Source organism: Salmo salar, unplaced genomic scaffold (assembly GCF_905237065.1).
Source record: "Salmo salar unplaced genomic scaffold, Ssal_v3.1, whole genome shotgun sequence".
NCBI lineage: Eukaryota > Metazoa > Chordata > Actinopteri > Salmoniformes > Salmonidae > Salmo > Salmo salar.
The window spans coordinates 1,172,749-1,197,149 of NW_025550064.1; the positions used below are offsets into that span (position 1 = coordinate 1,172,749).

The following is a 24,401-nucleotide window of genomic DNA, read 5'->3' on the forward strand; positions in this document are numbered from 1 at the left end:
GTATTTAATGGTGTTATATAGTTGTGTTGTCATGTTGTGAATGTTGTATTGTAGTAACCAACTGTATTTAATGGTGTTATGTAGTTGTGTTGTCATGTTGTGAATGTTGTATTGTAGTAACCAACTGTATTTAATGGTGTTATGTAGTTGTGTTGTCACGTTGTGACTGTTGTATTGTAGTAACCAACTGTATTTAATGGTGTTATGTAGTTGTGTTGTCATGTTGTGAATGTTGTATTGTAGTAACCAACTGTATTTAATGGTGTTGTGTAGTTGTGTTGTCATGTTGTGAATGTTGTATTATAGTAACCAACTGTATTTAATGGTGTTGTGTAGTTGTGTTGTCATGTTGTGAATGTTGTATTGTAGTAATCCTCAACTGTATTTAATGGTGTTATGTAGTTGTGTTGTCATGTTGTGAATGTTGTATTGTAGTAACCAACTGTATTTAATGGTGTTATGTAGTTGTGTTGTCATGTTGTGAATGTTGTATTGTAGTAACCAACTGTATTTAATGGTGTTATGTAGTTCTGTTGTCATGTTGTGAATGTTGTATTGTAGTAACCAACTGTATTTAATGGTGTTATGTAGTTGTGTTGTCATGTTGTGAATGTTGTATTGTAGTAATCCTCAACTGTATTTAATGGTGTTATGTGGTTGTGTTGTCATGTTGTGAATGTTGTATTGTAGTAACCAACTGTATTTAATGGTGTTATGTAGTTGTGTTGTCATGTTGTGAATGTTGTATTATAGTAACCAACTGTATTTAATGGTGTTATGTAGTTGTGTTGTCATGTTGTGAATGTTGTATTGTAATAACCAACTGTATTTAATGGTGTTATGTAGTTGTGTTGTCATGTTGTGAATGTTGTATTGTAGTAACCAACTGTATTTAATGGTGTTATGTAGTTGTGTTGTCATGTTGTGAATGTTGTATTATAGTAACCAACTGTATTTAATGGTGTTATGTAGTTGTGTTGTCATGTTGTGAATGTTGTATTGTAATAACCAACTGTATTTAATGGTGTTATGTAGTTGTGTTGTCATGTTGTGAATGTTGTATTGTAGTAGGCCTAACCCTCACCAACAGAGACAGCAACAGACGACACAGAGAAAGTGATGGAGAGAGGCAGAGGATGGGAGTGTACAGTAGACTGGGATTCTAATTACTGCACTGTGTGTGTGTGTGTGTGTGTGTGTGTGTGTGTGTGTGTGTGTGTGTGTGTGTGTGTGTGTGTGTGTGTGTGTGTGTGTGTGTGTGTGTGTGTGTGTGTGTGTGTGTGTGTGTGTGTGTGTGTGTGTGTGTGTGTGTGTGTGTGTGTGTGTGTGTGTGTGTGTGTGTGTGTGTGTGAGAGGGTGTTTTGGTACTGTAGGATTCTTTAATCAATGTGGCTCATTGGACAGGTCAGAGTCTCAACACAATTGAAAACTTACCATCAATAAAACACCAAATGATGTAATTTCTTGTGGAAGAATGGTGTTACATCCCTCCAATAGACTTCCAGACAGCTGTAGAATGTTTGCCAAGGCTCATTGTAAGAGCTGTAAAGAGAGAGGGACTCGGAGAGAGAACAGGTAGAACCTGATATGTAAATGAGCAGAGCAAACGAATGTAACTTTCAACGACCGAATGATCATTCAGACTCTGTTTCTATTGAGAGATAAAAGGTAAGATGACGATTGTCATGTGTATTAATATAGTTGATGATATTGTAATGTGTATTAATATAGTTGATGATATTGTTGTGTGTATTAATATAGTTGATGGTATTGTTGTGTGTATTCATATAGTTGATGGTATTGTTGTGTGTATTAATATAGTTGATGATATTGTTGTGTGTATTAATATAGTTGATGATATTGTTGTGTGTATTCATATAGTTGGTGATATTGTTGTGTGTATTAATATAGTTGATGATATTGTTATGTGTATTCATATAGTTGATGATATTGTTATGTGTTTTCATATAGTTGGTGATATTGTTGTGTGTATTAATATAGTTGATGGTATTGTTATGTGTATTCATATAGTTGATGATATTGTTATGTGTATTAATATAGTTGATGATATTGTTGTGTGTATTCATATAGTTGATGGTATTGTTATGAGTATTCATATAGTTAATTATATTTTTGGTGGACAGTGTTATAATAGTCCTACTCTCTTTAAAATGTTTTGGATATAAATTAGATGCGTGGGGTGAATTCGTTCTGTGCCCATCTGTGTGCCCCAGGGTGATCGCTCCTACACTATCTACAATCTAAAAAGGGTTCTTTGGCTGTCCCCATAGGAGAACCCTTTGTAGAACCCTTTTTTTGGTACTAGGTAGAACACTTTTGGGTTCCGTGAAGAACCCTTTCCACAGAGGGTTTTACATGGAAGCCAGAAGGGTTCTACCTGGAACCCAAAAGCGTTCTCCTATGGGGACGGCCGGAGGACCCGTTTGGAACCCTTTATTCTAAGAGTGTATTGTATCATAGGTCTATACACTTGTCTTCTCAAAACAGGCTTAAAACACAACAAGTAACAAACAAACATGTTCTCTTTATAATCTACAGTTAACTCCTTTCACTCAGGGAGGTATGTTGTGTGAAAGAGAGACAAATAAATAATGTTCGAGAGACTAACAACAACTTACACTTCCTCAAAACAGTTTGTGGTATTCATTAGTGCCCACCGTAGCAAAACGTTTGGCAACAGAAACCGTTTAGGTCACATTGTACAGCGTTTAGAGTAAACGGTTCATGTTTTATTTAACATCTTAAAACTGTTGGCTGTGGAGTAAACTAATGAATACAACCCAGGTTGTCGCCTACGACTCGGCATGCTGATACCTGCCTCTTGCTGAAACCTGAACGTAGCCTGAGGGGTATACTATGATACAGGCTTGATATACTGGTTTTCTAAAGCTAGCCAGCTTCAGTTAGCTTCACATTCCAGCTCAGGCCTCACCCATCAGAATATACAGAACAGAACAGAAAAAAATCACAATGAAGTTTCAAGGTGAGAATCCTGCCAGGGATTATTGTAAAGTGTGTAGATAAATTAAATGTAATGTTAGTATAGTGAATGACAGTAAAACACTCCTAACGGTCTACTACTACTGAGACAGGTTGGTGTAATGTTAGTATAGTGAATGACAGTAAAACACTCCTAACAGTCTACTACTACTGAGACAGGTTGGTGTAATGTTAGTATAGTGAATGACAGTAAAACACTCCTAACAGTCTACTACTACTGAGACAGGTTGTTGTCAGTTTAATCAGACAAAATGGAGCTGACTGGATGTGGTCAAGTCAAATTCAATATATCAATATTCAGATACTATAGTTCAGGTGCGACCTGGGTTCACTTCCCTGCCCAGCTGTTTGCTACATTGGTGTCAGAAGTGGTATGGTGTCTGTGAGGTCATCAGAATGGACCGGATGTGTGAGGGGTCTGAGTAGCTGAAGCACGGGACTAATTAACACTGATACTGGGTTAACCCTATTGATACTGATACTGGGTTAACACTATTAATACTGATACTGGGTTAACCCTATTAATACTGATACTGGGTTAACCCTATTAATACTGATACTGGGTTAACCCTATTGATACTGATACTGGGTTAACCCTATTGATACTGATACTGGGTTAACACTATTAATACTGATGCTGGGTTAACCCTATTGATACTGATACTGGGTTAACACTATTGATACTGATACTGGGTTAACACTATTAATACTGATACTGGGTTAACACTATTGATACTGATACTGGGTTAACACTATTAACACTGATACTGGGTTAACCCTATTAATACTGATACTGGGTTAACCCTATTAATACTGATACTGGGTTAACCCTATTGATACTGATACTGGGTTAACCCTATTGATACTGATACTGGGTTAACACTGTTAATACTGATACTGGGTTAACACTATTGATACTGATACTGGGTTAACAATATTAATACTGATACTGGGTTAATCTTACTTGGGGCGGCAGGTAGCTGCGCTCCAACGCTCTAGAGCGTTGGATTAGTAACCGAAAGGCTGCAAGATCAAATCCCTGAGCTGACAAGGTAAAAATCGGTTGTTTACCCCTGAACAAGGCAGTTAACCCACTGTTCCTAAGCCATCATTGAAAATAAGAATTTGTTCTTAACTGACTTGCCTAGTAAAATGAATAAATAAATAAATACTGGGTTAACCCTATTTGTGCGATGCATAGGGTGTTTTCCTTGTTCACCAGCGACCTGGGTTCACTGCCCTGCACCACTGTTTGCTACAATATTAATATCATAGACTATCTGTTAAACGAAGAGACACCACAATATGAGTGAAAGGATTTCAGGATAATATCAGTGAGTGTTGATTTAGAGTTGTCTTCTGGGTTCATCCTTGTAGCTGCCTTTATCAACAGGGTGAAATGTAACAAATGACATCAGAGTTGGGAGGTAACCAGGTCCCTGTTTAAATCACCATGACAACCATTTCATTATTTCTCCAGAGCAGCAAGGGAATCTAGAGACTCAACCTTTGTAGAATCACAATCACCTTTATTCACCAAGTACATTTACACGTACATATGTAGGATCTTAATTTGAGGCAGTTTACTACAGCAGAAAAATATTCCTGCAGCAACAGAAAATGTGAATTATTATGTGAATTATAATTAATGGACATTTTTGTAGGGGTTACTACATTTTTCGTAAGGAAAACACAAGTCTGAAATTTCTAAGTGGAAATTACAAACTTCAGAAGCCTTTTTAAACCTCAAATACATTTCAAGTTTTACATTTCCTGCATTGCTGGAAAGTTCTTCTGCAGTGGGGGTGATCAAATTAAGATCCTACATCTGTACACATAATTGTACATGGGGATATGTATGGGGGTCTATAACATCCAATCACAGAGGTTTACATCAGCTGACAGTTGCAATGTTATTGCTAATAATTCAAACTGCCCTTTTCAGATAAAGACATAAACTCTGTACAGATGTAGGATCTTAATTTGATCACCCTGATGCAGAAAAACTAAACTTGTAGTGTATTTGAGTGTAATTAAACTTTAGAAAAGGTTTCTGAAGATGATAAATTCCACTTTTCCATTTTAAAACTGTTCATTAATTATAATCCACACAATAATTGAAATGTCCTGTTTCTGCAGGATTATTTTCCTAGTGTAGCAAACCGGCTCAAATTAAGATCCAACATCTGCAGCAATATACCTCTCTCTAATGTATATGGCTATATTGAGATTCACTTTTGACCATTTGACATCTTGTATTTCCTGTTGTTTAGGCTGGTTGAATGAGTTGCCTGTGAAAGCTACTTCATCTGCAAGAAAACAGGCGGCTGCACCAGTGACTGTCAGAAGTTTTGTGATTTCCTCATATGAACGTGAAAGTAAGTGTGTTGTCTATGCAGTTACAAAAATGGCTGTTGAAACTGTGGCACATATTTCTCGGTAACATTGAATAAATGTGTTGGTATGTAGGAAAGACGGGCAGACTCTCGTACTGTTGGTCTAGACTGCCTACAAACTATTATAAGGCTATGATCACTTATCATGCCGACAAACCTGATGGTCTCTGTGAACTGATCTGAACAGGTTTAGACTGGTCATCTATGATATGTAGGTTATATACAGTACATTCTCTGTCCTGCTACTGGTAGGACTATAACATTATGTTGATCTGAACAGGTTTAGACTGGTCATCTATGATATGTAGGTTATATACAGTACATTCTCTGTCCTGCTACTGGTAGGACTATAACATTATGTTGATCTGAACAGGTTTAGACTGGTCATCTATGGTATGTAGGCTATATACAGTACATTCTCTGTCCTGCTACTGGTAGGACTATAACATTATGTTGATCTGAACAGGTTTAGACTGGTCATCTATGATATGTAGGCTATATCTGAGGTATAGACCTTGATCTGCATTTCACTAACAAACTGCTATTATACATTATAACCTAGTCTACTTTACATAATATAAAACCTCTTACTTGTTGCAAATAAACGTTGAATGTATCAATGATTTCCCCCTCAGATCAATCATGTCCGTTTTAGCCCTTCTGTCTACATTCTCAGATACATTTAGAAAACAACAGATTGAAAGACAATAAATAGTCTACTGTTAGTGAATACAAATAAGTGTGAGACATGGCCTTGTGTTGCTGTACTGTCTATAACTACCGTAACAAACAGTGACTTATTATTATTATTATTACTATTATTATTATTATTATTATTGTTATTACTATTATTATTATTATTATTGTTATTACTATTATTATTATTATTATTATTGTTGCTGCACTGTCTATAACTACCTAAACCAACAGTGACTTATTATTATTACTATTATTATTATTATTATTATTGTTGTTGCTGTATTGTCTAGAACTACCTTAACAAACAGTGACTTATTATTATTATTATTGTTGTTGACAGTTACATTTATATTTACATTTAAGTCATTTAGCAGACGCTCTTATCCAGAGCGACTTACAAATTGGTGCATTCACCTTATGATATCCAGTGGAACAACCACTTTACAATAGTGCATCTAGATCTTCTAAGGGGGGGGTTAGAAGGATTACTTTATCCTATCCTAGGTATTCCTTAAAGAGGTGGGGTTTCAGGTGTCTCCGGAAGGTGGTGATTGACTCCGCTGTCCTGGCGTCGTGAGGGAGCTTGTTCCACCATTGGGGTGCCAGAGCAGCGAACAGTTTTGACTGGGCTGAGCGGGAACTGTGCTTCCTCAGAGGTAGGGGGGCCAGCAGGCCAGAGGTGGATGAACGCAGTGCCCTTGTTTGGGTGTAGGGCCTGATCAGAGCCTGAAGGTATGGAGGTGCCGTTCCCTTCACAGCTCCGTAGGCAATCACCATGGTCTTGTAGCGGATGCGAGCTTCAACTGGAAGCCAGTGGAGAGAGCGGAGGAGCGGGGTGACGTGAGAGAACTTGGGAAGGTTGAACACCAGACGGGCTGCGGCGTTCTGGATGAGTTGTAGGGGTTTAATGGCACAGGCAGGGAGCCCAGCCAACAGCGAGTTGCAGTAATCCAGACGGGAGATGACAAGTGCCTGGATTAGGACCTGCGCCGCTTCCTGTGTGAGGCAGGGTCGTACTCTGCGAATGTTGTAGAGCATGAACCTACAGGATCGGGTCACCGCCTTGATGTTAGTGGAGAACGACAGGGTGTTGTCCAGGATCACACCAAGGTTCTTAGCACTCTGGGAGGAGGACACAAGGGAGTTGTCAACCGTGATGGCGAGATCATGGAACGGGCAGTCCTTCCCCGGGAGGAAGAGCAGCTCCGTCTTGCCGAGGTTCAGCTTGAGGTGGTGATCCGTCATCCACACTGATGTGTCTGACAGACATGCAGAGATGCGATTCGCCGCCTGGTTATCAGAAGGGGGAAAGGAGAAGATTAATTGTGTGTCGTCTACATAGCAATGATAGGAGAGACCATGTGAGGATATGACAGAGCCAAGTGACTTGGTGTATAGCGAGAATAGGAGAGGGCCTAGAACAGAGCCCTGGGGGACACCAGTGGTGAGAGCGCATGGTGCGGAGACAGATTCTCGCCACGCCACCTGGTAGGAGCGACCTGTCAGGTAGGACGCAATCCAAGCGTGGGCCGCGCCGGAGATGCCCAACCCGGAGAGGGTGGAGAGGAGGATCTGATGGTTCACAGTATCAAAGGCAGCAGATAGGTCTAGAAGGATGAGAGCAGAGGAGAGAGAGTTAGCTTTAGCAGTGCGGAGAGCCTCCGTGACACAGAGAAGAGCAGTCTCAGTTGAATGCCCAGTCTTGAAACCTGACTGATTAGGATCAAGAAGGTAATTCTGAGAGAGATAGCAGGAGAGCTGGCCAAGGACGGCACGTTCAAGAGTTTTGGAGAGAAAAGAAAGAAGGGATACTGGTCTGTAGTTGTTGACATCGGAGGGATCGAGTGTAGGTTTTTTCAGAAGGGGTGCAACTCTCGCTCTCTTGAAGACGGAAGGGACGTAGCCAGCGGTCAAGGATGAGTTGATGAGCGAGGTGAGGTAGGGGAGAAGGTCTACGGAAATGGTCTGGAGAAGAGAGGAGGGGATAGGGTCAAGTGGGCAGGTTGTTGGGCGGCCGGCCGTCACAAGACGCGAGATTTCATCTGGAGAGAGAGGGGAGAAAGAGGTCAAAGCACAAGGTAGGGCAGTGTGAGCAGGACCAGCGGTGTCATTTGACTTAGCAAACGAGGATCGGATATCGTCAACCTTCTTTTCAAAATGGTTGACGAAGTCATCCGCAGAGAGGGAGGAGGGGGGGAGGGGAGGAGGATTCAGGAGGGAGGAGAAGGTAGCAAAGAGCTTCCTAGGGTTAGAGGCAGATGCTTGGAATTTAGAGTGGTAGAAAGTGGCTTTAGCAGCAGAGACAGAAGAGGAGAATGTAGAGAGGAGGGAGTGAAAGGATGCCAGGTCCGCAGGGAGGCGAGTTTTCCTCCATTTCCGCTCGGCTGCCCGGAGCCCTGTTCTGTGAGCTCGTAGTGAGTCGTCGAGCCACGGAGCAGGAGGGGAGGACCGAGCCGGCCTGGAGGATAGGGGACAGAGAAAATCAAAGGATGCAGAAAGGGGAGGAGAGGAGGGTTGAGGAGGCAGAATCAGGAGATAGGTTGGAGAAGGTTTGAGCAGAGGGAAGAGATGATAGGATGGAAGAGGAGAGAGTAGCGGAGAGAGAGAGCGAAGGTTGGGACGGCGCAATACCATCCGAGTAGGGGCAGAGTGAGAAGTGTTGGATGAGAGCAAGAGGGAAAAGGATACAAGGTAGTGGTCGGAGATTTGGAGGGGAGTTGCAATGAGATTAGTGGAAGAACAGCATCTAGTAAAGATGAGGTCAAGCGTATTGCCTGCCTTGTGAGTAGGGGGGAAGGTGAGAGGGTGAGGTCAAAAGAGGAGAGGAGTGGAAAGAAGGAGGCAGAGAGGAATGAGTCAAAGGTAGACGTGGGGAGGTTAAAGTCAACCAGAACTGTGAGAGGTGAGCCATCTTCAGGAAAGGAACTTATCAAGGCGTCAAGCTCATTGATGAACTCTCCAAGGGAACCTGGAGGGCGATAAATGATAAGGATGTTAAGCTTGAAAGGGCTGGTAACTGTGACAGCATGGAATTCAAATGAGGAGATAGACAGATGGGTCAGGGGAGAAAGAGAGAATGTCCACTTGGGAGAGATGAGGATTCCAGTGCCACCACCCCGCTGGCTCGATGCTCTAGGGGTATGTGAGAACACGTGGGCAGACGAAGAGAGAGCAGTAGGAGTAGCAGTGTTATCTGTGGTAATCCATGTTTCCGTCAGCGCCAGGAAGTCTAGGGACTGGAGGGTAGCATAGGCTGAGATTAACCTCTTGGGGCTAGGTGGGACGCTAGCGTGCCACCTGTGGTGCACTCCATCAACAGCAGGTGCATTTCAAGAGCGGCAAATTTGAATCCAAATAAATGTCAAAATTCAAATTTTTCAAAAATACAACTATGTTACACCATTTGAAAGATAAACATCTCCTTAATCTAACCACGTTTTACGATTTCAAAAAGGTTTTACGGCGAAAGCATAAATTTAGAGTATGTTAGGACAGTACATTTACAAGAGTTGTGTGTAATGTTTTGTCAAGTCAAAGACAGGGTCACCAAAACCATAAAACCAGCTAAAATGATACACTAACCTTTTACAATCTCCATCAGATGACACTCCTAGGACATTATGTTAGACAATGCATGCATTTTTAGTTCTATCAAGTTCATATTTATATACAAAAACAGCGTTTTACTATGGCATTGATGTTGAGGAAATCGTTTCCCTCCAATAACCGGCAGTCAAGTCAGCGTCACAAATTAAATAATTAAAATTAGAAAACATTGGTAAAATATTATATTGTCATTTAAAGAATTATAGATTTACATCTTTTGAACGCAATCAACTTGCCAGATTTAAAAATAACCTTACTGGGAAATCACACTTTGCAATAATCTGAGCACTGTGCCCAGAAAAATACGCGTTGCGATACAGACTAGACGTCATGTTGGGGAGATCTAAAATCGAAAATACTATGTAAATAATCCATTACCTTTGATTCTCTTCATCAGATGTCACTTCCAGGTATCACAGGTCCATAACGAATGTAGTTTTGTTCAAAAAAGCTCATCATTTATGTCCAAAAATCTCCGTCTCGTTAGCACATGATGTAAGCCAGCCGGACTTCTCGTCATGAACGAGGGGAAAAAATATATTTCCGTTCGTTCAAACATGTCAAACGTTGTATAGCATAAATCATTAGGGCCTTTTTAACCAGAACATGAATAATATTCAAGGTGGACGAATGCATAGCCTTTTATAACGTATTGGAACGAGGGTACCCAACATGAAGTACGCGCCAGGTGTCTAATGGGACATCACCGTTCCATGGCTCTTGTTCGGTCAGATCTCCCTCCAGAAGACTCAAAACACTTTGTAAAGGCTGGTGACATCTAGTGGAAGCAATAGGAAGTGCCAAAATATTCCTAAACCCCTGTGTTTTTCAATGGGATAGGTTTAAAGTCAATACAACACATCAGGTATCCACTTCCTGTCAGAAAATGTCTCAGGGTTTTGCCTGCCAAATGAGTTCTGTTATACTCACAGACACCATTCAAACAGTTTTGGAAACTTTAGAGTGTTTTCTATCCATATATAATAAGTATATGCATATTCTAGTTACTGGGTAGGATTAGTAACCAGATTAAATCGGGTACATTTTTTTTATCCAGACGTGCAAATGCTGCCCCCTAGACCCAACAGGTTAACTCAGCCTTGTTGGCTGCAGACCGGCAGTTCCAGAGGCTGCCGGAGACCTCCACGTGTTAACCACAACCAACATGCTGGATCTCTGTTTAGTTGTTACTGTGTTAACCAACATGCTGAATCTCTGTTTAGTTGTCACTGTGTTAACCACAACCAACATGTTGGATCTCTGTTTACAGGGGTCAGTGCTCTAAAATGAGTCTCTCTGGGGAGAGAGAGGAGGGGGCCCTGCCTCTAAAATGAGTCTCTCTGGGGAGAGAGAGGAGGGGGGTCCTGCCTCTAAAATGAGTCTCTCTGGGGAGAGAGAGGAGGGGGGTCCTGCCTCTAAAATGAGTCTCTCTGGGGAGAGAGAGGAGGGGGGCCCTGCCTCTAAAATGAGTCTCTCTGGGGAGAGAGAGGAGGGGGGCCCTCCCTCTAAAATGAATCTCTCTGGGGGACATGACACCAAAGCTAAGAGGTGAGATAACAATTTTATGAATAATTTATTACGTTTATTTCCTAAATAAATAGCTATCTTAAGGTGAATGCACTTACTGTAAATCTCTCTGGATAAGAGCTTCTGCTAAATCAGGGGTTCTCAATCCGGGGTCTGCGGAGGTACTGCAGGGGTTCTGCAGGAAGTGTGGGGAGTGGTGGTGTATCCAGGGAGAAAACTAAACTAATATTCTGAAATGTCATTGTGGTCTTATGTTCCCATCTATTGGAATTATTTAGCAACTGCAGTAGTGCTGAAAAAATGTGTTATTCCTTACTAAAGTAGTAATTACTGAGAATTACTAGTTAATTGTATCACTTACAATCATAAAATAACAACTTATACCATAACAAACAATTAAACTGACATAAACCTAAATCACTATATATGTAGTTATTTAGTTAATTACCAAATTGAGCCGGTCAGTCACATTTGAGAGTGAGGGAGATATATAGCATTTTGCATAAAAAAACATGATTTTTGTCTCTCTGAAATGAAACCATCAAGTGATAGATTTTAAACAAATCCTTGTCTGTGAGAGATGTAATAATTAATACATAATTTCTTTAAACAATAAAAGCTCATTTCTGTAAAGTGATATGTTGCATGTTGGAACTCTTCTTATGTTTCCCATCTGAGATCAGAGTAGATGAGAGATGTAATGTTTGTCTCTGTTGTGTTGAAGACCAATCAAGCAGGAGAGACCAGCCTCCCCTGTACCCAGCTGTGTGTCCATGAAGAGTGACCAGTCTATGGATCATCCTATAGAGTTTAGAGAGGGAGACTTTTCTACTGAACAAAGGTAAGAAGAACTCATGGGTCATGGTCAGTGAGTTAAACAACATTGTCTCTAGTCATTTCTCCTCTCCCATTTTCACATTTCTTTTGGTTGTTTTCATAATCCATAGGCTAATCCTTTTGTCCATTTTCATAGTCCTAAAACAATATTAAACAAACACAATATTCCCTCCCTGTTGTGTGTGTGTGTGTGTGTGTGTGTGTGTGTGTGTGTGTGTGTGTGTGTGTGTGTGTGTGTGTGTGTGTGTGTGTGTGTGCTCTCCCTGGATGAAGAGATATAATCTCTATCCTGATTGCCTAGTCACTTTTATCCTTACCTACCTGTACATATTACCTCAATTACCTCAACTACCTGGTACCCCTGCACATTGACTCAGTACTGGTACTCCTTATAGTCTCATTATTACCTCAACTACCTGGTACCCCTGCACATTGACTCAGTACTGGTACTCCTTATAGTCTCATTATTATCTCAACTACCTGGTACCCCTGCACATTGACTCAGTACTGGTAATCCTTATAGCCTCATTATTACCTCAACTACCTGGTACCCCTGCACATTGACTCAGTACTGTTACTCCTTATAGTCTCATTATTACCTCAACTACCTGGTACCCCTGCACATTGACTCAGTACTGGTACTCCTTATAGTCTCATTATTACCTCAACTACCTGGTACCCCTGCACATTGACTCAGTACTGGTACTCCTTATAGTCTCATTATTACCTCAACTACCTGGTACCCCTGCACATTGACTCAGTACTGGTACTCCTTATAGTCTCATTATTACCTCAACTACCTGGTACCCCTGCACATTGACTCAGTACTGGTACTCCTTATAGTCTCATTATTACCTCAACTACCTGGTACCCCTGCACATTGACTCAGTACTGGTACTCCTTATAGTCTCATTATTACCTCAACTACCTGGTACCCCTGCACATTGACTCAGTACTGGTACTCCTTATAGTATCATTATTACCTCAACTACCTGGTACACCTGCACATTGACTCAGTACTGGTACTCCTTATAGTCTCATTATTACCTCAACTACCTGGTACCCCTGCACATTGACTCAGTACTGGTACTCCTTATAGTCTCATTATTACCTCAACTACCTGGTACCCCTGCACATTGACTCAGTACTGGTACTCCTTATAGTCTCATTATTACCTCAACTACCTGGTACCCCTGCACATTGACTCAGTACTGGTACTCCATAGTCTCATTATTACCTCAACTACCTGGTACCCCTGCACATTGACTCAGTACTGGTACTCCTTATAGTCTCATTATTACCTAAACTACCTGGTACCCCTGCACATTGACTCAGTACTGGTACTCCTTATAGTATCATTATTACCTCAACTACCTGGTACACCTGCACATTGACTCAGTACTGGTACTCCTTATAGTCTCATTATTACCTCAACTACCTGGTACCCCTGCACATTGACTCAGTACTGGTACTCCTTATAGTCTCATTATTACCTCAACTACCTGGTACCCCTGCACATTGACTCAGTACTGGTACTCCTTATAGTCTCATTATTACCTCAACTACCTGGTACCCCTGCACATTGACTCAGTACTGGTACTCCATAGTCTCATTATTACCTCAACTACCTGGTACCCCTGCATATTGACTCAGTACTGGTACTCCTTATAGTCTCATTATTACCTAAACTACCTGGTACCCCTGCACATTGACTCAGTACTGGTACTCCTTATAGTCTCATTATTACCTAAACTACCTGGTACCCCTGCACATTGACTCAGTACTGGTACTCCTTATAGTCTCATTATTACCTCAACTACCTGGTACCCCTGCACATTGACTCAGTACTGGTACTCCATATAGCCTGATCTCTGAGAGTGAGACAGATATATATTATTACTGTGTTAAACCTAGCAGTACTACTGATTTCTCTGAGAGTGATGCAGATATATATTATTACTGTATTAAACCTAGCAGTACTACTGATTTCTCTGAGAGGCAAATATATATTATTACTGTATTAAACCTAGCAGTACTACTGATTTCTCTGAGAGGCAGATATATATTATTACTGTATTAAACCTAGCAGTACTACTGATTTCTCTGAGAGGCAGATATATTTTATTACTGTGTTAAACCTATCAGTACTACTGATTTCTCTGAGAGGCAGATATATATTATTACTGTATTAAACCTAGCAGTACTACTGATTTCACTGAGAGGCAGATATATATTATTACTGTGTTAAACCTAGCAGTACTACTGATTTCTCTGAGAGGCAGATATATATTATTACTGTGTTAAACCTAGCAGTACTACTGATTTCACTGAGAGGCAGTTATATATTATTACTGTGTTAAACCTAGCAGTACTACTGATTTCTCTGAGAGGCAGATATATATTATTACTGTGTTAAACCTAGCAGTACTACTGATTTCTCTGAGAGTGAGACAGATATATATTATTACTGTGTTAAACCTAGCAGTACTACTGATTTCTCTGAGAGTGAGGCAGATATATATTATTACTGTGTTAAACCTAGCAGTACTACTGATTTCTCTGAGAGTGAGGCAGATATATATTATTACTGTGTTAAACCTAGCAGTACTACTGATTTCTCTGAGAGTGAGGCAGATATATAGCATTTAGCAAAAAACATTATTTCTCTCTCTGAAATGAAACCATCAAGTGATAGATTTTAAACAAATACATGTCTGTCACTGAACAACCCATGCCATGATTAGATAGTGAAATAACACACCAATCTCTTCCATAATTTCTTTAAACCATAAAGGCAAATTTCCGAACATTTCTGTAAAGTGATATGTTGCATGTTGGAGCTCTTCTTATGTTCCCCATCTGAGATCAGAGTAGATGAGAGATGTAATGTTTGTCTCTGTTGTGTTGAAGACCAATCAAGCCGGAGAGAACAGCCTCCCCTGTACCCAGCTGTGTGTCCATGAAGAGTGACAAGTCTATGGGTGAACCTATATACTTTAGAGAGGGAGACTTTTCTACTGAACAAAGGTAAGAAGAACTCATGGGTCATGGTCAGTGAGTTAAACAACACTGTCTCTAGTCATTTCTCCTCTCCCATTTTCACATTTCTTTTGGTTGTTTTCATAATCCACAGGCTAATCCTTTAGTCCATTTTCATAGTCCTAAAACAATATTAAACAAACACAACGTGCCCTCCCTGTGTGTGTGTGTGTGTGTGTGTGTGTGTGTGTGTGTGTGTGTGTGTGTGTGTGTGTGTGTGTGTGTGTGTGTGTGTGTGTGTGTGTGTGTGTGTGTGTGTGTGTGTGTGTCCAGAGGTCTTAACCTATAGAAGGACTATAGTATGTTTAGTCCCAGAGGTCTTAACCTAGAGGACTATAGTATGTTTAGTCCCAGAGGTCTTAACCTACAGAAGGACTATAGTATGTTTAGTCCCAGAGGTCTAAACCTATAGAAGGACTATAGTATGTTTAGTCCCAGAGGTCTTAACCTATAGAAGGAAGGACTATAGTATGTTATAGATACTTCAGTCCCCAGAGGTCTTAACCTATAGAAGGACTATAGTATGTTATAGATACTTCAGTCCCCAGAGGTCTTAACCTAGAGGACTTTAGTATGTTTAGTCCCAGAGGTCTTAACCTATAGAAGGACTATAGTATGTTGTAGATACTTCAGTCCCCAGAGGTATTAACCTATAGAACGACTATTGTATGTTTAGTCCCAGAGGTCTTAACCTACAGAAGGACTATAGTATGTTTAGTCCCAGAGGTCTTAACCTATAGAAGGCTTAACCTAGAGGACTATAGTATGTTCAGTCCCCAGAGGTCTTAATCTATAGAAGGACTATAGTATGTTTAGTCCCAGAGGTCTTAACCTATAGAAGGACTATAGTATGTTATAGATACTTCAGTCCCCAGAGGTCTTAACCTACAGAAGGAATATAGTATGTTACAGATACTTCAGTCCCCAGAGGTCTTAACCTATAGAAGGACTATAGTATGTTATAGATATTTCAGTCCCCAGAGGTCTTAACCTATAGAAAGACTATAGTATGTTTAGTCCCAGAGGTCTTAACCTATAGAAGGACTATAGTATGTTTAGTCCCAGAGGTCTTAACCTATAGAAGGACTATAGTATGTTTAGTCCCAGAGGTCTTAACCTATTGAACAACTATAGTATGTTTAGTCCCAGAGGTCTTAACCTAGAGGACTATAGTATGTCTAGTCCCAGAGGTCTTAACCTAGAGGACTATAGTATGTTTAGTCCCAGAGGTCTTAACATATAGAAGGACTACAGTATGTTTAGTCCCAGAGGTCTAAACCTACAGAAGGACTATAGTATGTTATAGATACTTCAGTCCCCAGAGGTCTTAACCTATAGAAGGACTATAGTATGTTTAGTCCCAGAGGTCTTAACCTATAGAAGGACTATAGTATGTTTAGTCCCAGAGGTCTTAACCTATTGAACAACTATAGTATGTTTAGTCCCAGAGGTCTTAACCTAGAGGACTATAGTATGTTATGGATACTTCAGTCCCCAGAGGTCTTAACCTATAGAAGGACTATAGTATGTTATAGATATTTCAGTCCCCAGAGGTCTTAACCTATAGAAAGACTATAGTATGTTTAGTCCCAGAGGTCTTAACCTAGAGGACTATAGTATGTCTAGTCCCAGAGGTCTTAACCTAGAGGACTATAGTATGTTTAGTCCCAGAGGTCTTAACATATAGAAGGACTACAGTATGTTTAGTCCCAGAGGTCTAAACCTACAGAAGGACTATAGTATGTTATAGATACTTCAGTCCCCAGAGGTCTTAACCTATAGAAGGACTATTGTATGTTTAGTCCCAGAGGTCTTAACCTACAGAAGGACTATAGTATGTTTAGTCCCAGAGGTCTAAACCTACAGAAGGACTATAGTATGTTATAGATACTTCAGTCCAGAGAGGTCTTAAGCTATAGAAGGACTATCGTATGTTTAGTCCCAGAGGTCTTAACCTATAGAAGGACTATAGTATGTTATAGATACTTCAGTCCCCAGAGGTCTTAACCTATAGAAGGACTATAGTATGTTTAGTCCCAGAGGTCTAAACCTACAGAAGGACTATAGTATGTTATAGATACTTCAGTCCCCAGAGGTCTTAACCTATAGAAGGACTATAGTATGTTTAGTCCCAGAGGTCTTAACCTAGAGGACTATAGTATGTTCAGTCCCCAGAGGTCTTAACCTATAGAAGGACTATAGTATGTTATGGATACTTCAGTCCCAAGAGGTCTTAACCTACAGAAGGTCTATAGTATGTTATGGATACTTCAGTCCCCAGAGGTCTTAACCTATAGAAGGACTATAGTATGTTTAGTCCCAGAGGTCTTAACCTACAGAAGGACTATAGTATGTTTAGTCCCAGAGGTCTAAACCTACAGAAGGACTATAGTATGTTATGGATACTTCAGTCCCCAGAGGTCTAAACCTAGAGGACTATAGTATGTTTAGTCCCAGAGGTCTTAACCTATAGAAGGACTATAGTATGTTTAGTCCTAGAGGTCTTAACCTACAGAAGGACTATAGTATGTTTAGTCCCAGAGGTCTAAACCTACAGAAGGACTATAGTATGTTTAGTCCCAGAGGTCTAAACCTACAGAAGGACTATAGTATGTTATGGATACTTCAGTCCCCAGAGGTCTAAACCTACAGAAGGACTATAGTATGTTATGGATACTTCAGTCCCCAGAGGTCTTAACCCAGGAGGTAGATTACTCAGCTGTTCTAGTGGTCTGAGGCAGGAGGTAGATTACTCAGCTCTTCTAGTGGTCTGAGACAGGAGGTAGATTACTCAGCTGTTCTAGTGGTCTGAGACAGGAGGTAGATTACTCAGCTGTTCTAGTGGTCTGAGGGAGGAGGTAGATTACTCAGCTGTTCTAGTGGTCTGAGACAGGAGGTAGATCACAAGCATTTTCCAAGTGTAATGTTATTGATGGTTTCGGGAAACAGCTCTTTTACGAAATCCATGCGGGTTACTGTTATCAGCTCCTCACAACCCCAAGCTGAACATCCCCCACAACCAGAGCCTGATCGTCAAGGGGGAACCATAAACCTGCCTCTCCAACTCTCCCTGACCTGAGTGTTTTAACTCCTGAGAGTCTAGGGGGGAACCATAAACCTGCCTCTCCATCTCTCCCTGACCTGAGTGTGTTAACTCCTGAGAGTCTAGGGGGGAACCATAAACCTGCCTCTCCAACTCTCCCTGACCTGAGTGTGTTAACTCCTGAGAGTCTAGGGGGGGGAACCATAAACCTGCCTCTCCAACTCTCCCTGACCTGAGTGTGTTAACTCCTGAGAGTCTAGGGGGGAACCATAAACCTGCCTCTCCAACTCTCCCTGACCTGAGTGTGTTAACTCCTGAGAGTCTAGGGGGGAACTATAAACCTGCCTCTCCAACTCTCCCTGACCTGAGTGTGTTAACTCCTGAGAGACAAGGGGGGAACCATAAACCTGCCTCTCCATCTCTCCCTGACCTGAGTGTGTTAACTCCTGAGAGTCTAGGGGGGAACCATAAACCTGCCTCTCCAACTCTCCCTGACCTGAGTGTGTTAACTCCTGAGAGTCTAGGGGAACCATAAACCTGCCTCTCCACCTCTCCCTGACCTGAGTGTGTTAACTCCTGAGAGTCTAGGGGGGAACCATAAACCTGCCTCTCCATCTCTCCCTGACCTGAGTGTGTTAACTCCTGAGAGTCTAGGGGGGAACCATAAACCTGCCTCTCGATCTCTCCCTGACCTGAGTGTTTTAACTCCTGAGAGTCTAGGGGGGAACCATAAACCTGCCTCTCCAACTCTCCCTGACCTGAGTGTTTTAACTCCTGAGAGTCTAGGGGGGAACCAAAAACCTGCCTCTCCAACTCTCCCTGACCTGAGTGTGTTAACTCCTGAGAGTCTAGGGGGGAACCATAAACCTGCCTCTCCATCTCTCCCTGACCTGAGTGTGTTAACTCCTGAGAGTCTAGGGGGGAACCATAAACCTGCCTCTCCAACTCTCCCTGACCTGAGTGTGTTAACTCCTGAGAGTCTAGGGGGGAACCATAAACCTGCGTCTCCAACTCTCCCTGACCTGAGTGTGTTAACTCCTGAGAGTCTAGGGGGGAACCATAAACCTGCCTCTCCATCTCTCCCTGACCTGAGTGTGTTAACTCCTGAGAGTCTAGGGGGGAACCATAAACCTGCCTCTCCATCTCTCCCTGACCTGAGTGTTTTAACTCCTGAGAGTCTAGGGGGAACCATAAACCTGCCTCTCCAACTCTCCCTGACCTGAGTGTGTTAACTCCTGAGAGTCTAGGGGGGGAACCATAAACCTGCCTCTCCAACTCTCCCTGACCTGAGTGTTTTAACTCCTGAGAGTCTAGGGGGAACCATAAACCTGCCTCTCCAACTCTCCCTGACCTGAGTGTGTTAACTCCTGAGAGTCTAGGGGGGAACCATAAACCTGCCTCTCCAACTCTCCCTGACCTGAGTGTGTTAACTCCTGAGAGTCTAGGGGGGGGAACCATAAACCTGCCTCTCCAACTCTCCCTGACCTGGAGTGTGTTAACTCCTGAGAGTCTAGGGGGGGAACCATAAACCTGCCTCTCCAACTCTCCCTGACCTGAGTGTGTTAACTCCTGAGAGTCTAGGGGGAACCATAAACCTGCCTCTCCATCTCTCCCTGACCTGAGTGTGTTAACTCCTGAGAGTCTAGGGGGGGAACCATAAACCTGCCTCTCCATCTCTCCCTGACCTGAGTGTGTTAACTCCTTAGAGTCTAGGGGGGAACCATAAACCTGCCTCTCCAACTCTCCCTGACCTGAGTGTGTTAACTCCTGAGAGTCTAGGGGGGAACCATAAACCTGCCTCTCCACCTCTCCCTGACCTGAGTGTGTTAACTCCTGAGAGTCTAGGGGGAACCATAAACCTGCCTCTCCACCTCTCCCTGACCTGAGTGTGTTAACTCCTGAGAGTCTAGGGGGGGAACCATAAACCTGCCTCTCCAACTCTCCCTGACCTGAGTGTGTTAACTCCTGAGAGTCTAGGGGGGGGAACCATAAACCTGCCTCTCCAACTCTCCCTGACCTGAGTGTGTTAATTAACTCCTGAGAGTCTAGGGGGGAATAATAAACCTGTCTCTCCATCTCTCCATGACCTGAGTGTGTTAACTCCTGAGAGTCTAGGGGGGAACCATAAACCTGCCTCTCCAACTCTCCCTGACCTGAGTGTTTTAACTCCTGAGAGTCTAGGGGGGAACCATAAACCTGCCTCTCCATCTCTCCCTGACCTGAGTGTTTTAACTCCTGAGAGTCTAGGGGGGAACCATAAACCTGCCTCTCCAACTCTCCCTGACCTGAGTGTGTTAACTCCTGAGAGTCTAGGGGACCCATAAACCCGCCTCTCCAACCCTCCCTGACCTGAGTGTGTTAATTAACTCCTGAGAGTCTAGGGGGGAACCATAAACCTGCCTCTCCATCTCTCCCTGACCTGAGTGTTTTAACTCCTGAGAGTCTAGGGGGGAACCATAAACCTGTCTCTCCATCTCTCCCTGACCTGAGTGTGTTAACTCCTGAGAGTCTAGGGGGAACCATAAACCTGCCTCTCCAACTCTCCCTGACCTGAGTGTGTTAATTAACTCCTGAGAGTCTAGGGGGGAACCATAAACCTGCCTCTCCATCTCTCCCTGACCTGAGTGTTTTAACTCCTGAGAGTCTAGGGGGAACCATAAACCTGTCTCTCCATCTCTCCCTGACCTGAGTGTGTTAACTCCTGAGAGTCTAGGGGGAACCATAAACCTGCCTCTCCATCTCTCCCTGACCTGAGTGTGTTAACTCCTGAGAGTCTAGGGGGAACCATAAACCTGCCTCTCCAACTCTCCCTGACCTGAGTGTGTTAACTCCTGAGAGTCTAGGGGAACCATAAACCTGCCTCTCCAACTCTCCCTGACCTGAGTGTGTTAACTCCTGAGAGTCTAGGGGGGAACCATAAACCTGCCTCTCCAACTCTCCCTGACCTGAGTGTGTTAACTCCTGAGAGTCTAGGGGGGAACCATAAACCTGCCTCTCCAACTCTCCCTGACCTGAGTGTGTTAACTCCTGAGAGTCTAGGGGGAACCATAAACCTGCCTCTCCAACTCTCCCTGACCTGAGTGTTTTAACTCCTGAGAGTCTAGGGGGGAACCATAAACCTGCCTCTCCAACTCTCCCTGACCTGAGTGTGTTAACTCCTGAGAGTCTAGGGGGGAACCATAAACCTGCCTCTCCAACTCTCCCTGACCTGAGTGTTTTAACTCCTGAGAGTCTAGGGGGAACCATAAACCTGCCTCTCCAACTCTCCCTGACCTGAGTGTGTTAACTCCTGAGAGTCTAGGGGGGGAACCATAAACCTGCCTCTCCAACTCTCCCTGACCTGAGTGTGTTAAAAAACCTCTTACATCTAGACGTTCCGCTAGCGGAACACCTGCTCCAATATCCAATGATAGGCGTGGCGCGAATTACAAATTCCTGTAAAATACAAAAACTTCCATTTTTTCAAACATATGACTATTTCACAGCATTTTAAAGACAAGACTCTCCTTTATCTAACCACAATGTCCAATTTCAAAAAGGCTTTACAGCGAAAGCAAAACATTAGATTATGTCAGCAGAGTACCCAGCCAGAAATAATCAGACACCCATTTTCAAGATAGCATATAATGTCACAAAAAACAAAACCACAGCTAAATGCAGCACTAACCTTTGATGATCTTCATCAGATGACACACCTAGGACATTATGTTATACAATACATGCATGTTTTGTTCAATCAAGTTCATATTTATATCAAAAACCAGCTTTTGTCATTAGCATGTGACGTTCAGAACTAGCATACCCCCCGCAAACCTCCGGTGAATTTACTAAATTACTCACGATAAACGTTCACAAAAAACATAATAATTATTTTAAGAATTATAGATACAGAACTCCTTTGTGCAATTGAGGTGTCCGATTTTAAAATAGCTTTTCAGTGAAAGCACATTTTGCAATATTCTGAGTAGATAGCCCAGCCATCACGGCTAGCTATTTAGACACCCAGCAAATGTAGCACTCATCAAAGTCAGATTTACTATAAGAAAAATGTTATTACCTTTGCTGTCTTCGTCAGAATGCACTCCCAGGACTGCTACTTCAATAACAAATGTTGGTTTGGTTCAAAATAATCCATAGTTATATCCAAAAAGCGGCGTTTTGTTCGTCCGTTCAAGACACTATCCGAAGTGTTAATAAGGGTGACGAGCATGGCGCAATTCGTGACAAAAGATTTCTAAATATTCAATTACCGTACTCCAAAGCATGTCAACCGCTGTTTAAAATCAATTTTTATGCCGTTTTCTCGTAAAAAAGCGATAATATTCCGACCGGGAATCTGCGTTTAGGTAAACAGACAAAAGAAAATAAAGCATTCGGTCGACTCGTGCACGCGCCTGAGTCTCACGGTACTGTAACCAGCCACTACCCAAACGCTCTACTTTTTTTCAGCCAGAGCCTGCAAAGCCACGATTCAGCTTTTTGCCGCCTTCTGAGAGCCCATGGGAGCCATAGGAAGTGTCACGTAACAGCAGAGATCCTCTGTAATGATAGAGATAATCAAGAAGGGCAAGAAATTGTCAGACAGGGCACTTCCTGCATGGAATCTTCTCAGGTTTTGGCCTGCCAAATGAGTTCTGTTATACTCACAGACACCATTCAAACAGTTTTAGAAACTTTGGAGTGTTTTCTATCCAAAGCTAATAATTATATGCATATTCTAGTTTCTGGGCAGGAGTAATAATCAGATTAAATCGGGTACGTTTTTTATCCGGCTGTGAAAATACTGCCCCCTAGCCATAACAGGTTAACTCCTGGGCTACTTTATTCCCCTCTGGCTGGGGGTGGAGTCAGTGAGTCACAAACCAGTAAAATATGTAGAGACGGGTCGCTCTCTTTCAAGCTCTGAGATTTAACGATGTTCCTATGAAGGTTCTAACGATTCATTCAGATGCTTTTGGGAAACCAGGCCCTGGATAAGGACATCTGCTAAATGACAAAAGTGTCAAATGTAAATGTTTTACAAACAGATCACATACAAATTTCTTGAATATTTTTTAAAATATATATATATATTGATGTCACAAATGTATCATTTGTACATTTCTTTATTAAAAATGTAGTACCATGTTATTTTTTACTGTATAAAACATAGCAGTACTACTGATTTCTCTGAGAGAGAGATATATATTATTACTGTGTAAAACCTAGCAGTACTACTGATTTCTCTGAGAGTGAGGCAGATATATATTATTGCTGTGTAAAACCTAGCAGTACTACTGATTTCTCTGACAGGCAGATATATATTATTACTGTATTAAACCTAGCAGTACTACTGATTTCTCTGACAGTGAGGCAGATATATATTATTACTGTATAAAACCTAGCAGTAAGACTGATTTCTCTGAGAGTGAGACAGATATATATTATTACTGTATAAAACCTAGCAGTACTACTGATTTCTCTGAGAGTGAGGCAGATATATATTATTACTGTATAAAACCTAGCAGTACTACTGATTTTCTGAGAGTGAGGCAGATATATATTATTACTGTGTTAAACCTAGCAGTACTACTGATTTCTCTGAGAGGCAGATATATAGTATTACTTTATTAAACCTAGCAGTACTACTGATTTCTCTGAGAGTGAGGCAGATATATATTATTACTGTGTAAAACCTAGCAGTACTACTGATTTCTCTGAGAGTGAGGCAGATATATTGCATTTAGCAAAAACATTATTTGTCTCTGAAATGAAACCATCAAGTGATAGATTTTAAACAAATACATGTCTGTCATTGAACAACCCATGCCATGATTAGATAGTGAAAAAACACAACAATCTCTTTACTAATTTCTTTAAACAATAAAGACTAATTTATGAACATTTCTGTAAAGTGATATGTTGCATTTTGGAATGAAAGTCTTCTTATGTTTCCCATCTGAGCTCAGAGTAGATGAGAGATGTAATGTTTGTCTCTGTTGTGTTGAAGACCAATCAAGCAGGAGAGACCAGCCTCCCCTGTACCCAGCTGTGTGTCCATGAAGAGTGACTGGTCTATGGATCATCCTATAGAGTTTAGAGAGGGAGACTTTTCTACTGAACAAAGGTAAGAAGAACTCATGGGTCATGGTCAGTGAGTTAAACAACACTGTCTCTAGTCATTTCTCCTCTCCCATTTTCACATTTCTTTTGGTTGTTTTCATAATCCATAGGCTAATCCTTTAGTCCATTTT

General features: G+C 41.8%; 2 long non-coding RNA genes across 2 annotated transcripts; both read left to right on the forward strand.

Moving 5' to 3' along the window:
- The first annotated feature begins 1,445 nt into the window (after window positions 1-1,445).
- On the forward strand, window positions 1,446-11,077 carry LOC123739077 (uncharacterized). The gene is made up of 3 exons (XR_006767611.1): window positions 1,446-1,668; window positions 5,295-5,399; window positions 10,993-11,077. It is a non-coding gene; the product is annotated as an uncharacterized lncRNA (long non-coding RNA).
- Window positions 11,078-12,029: 952 nt separating this feature from the next.
- On the forward strand, window positions 12,030-24,214 carry LOC106581592 (uncharacterized). Its single transcript, XR_006767612.1, has 3 exons — window positions 12,030-12,090; window positions 14,997-15,113; window positions 24,158-24,214. It is a non-coding gene; the product is annotated as an uncharacterized lncRNA (long non-coding RNA).
- Window positions 24,215-24,401: the final 187 nt, after the last annotated feature.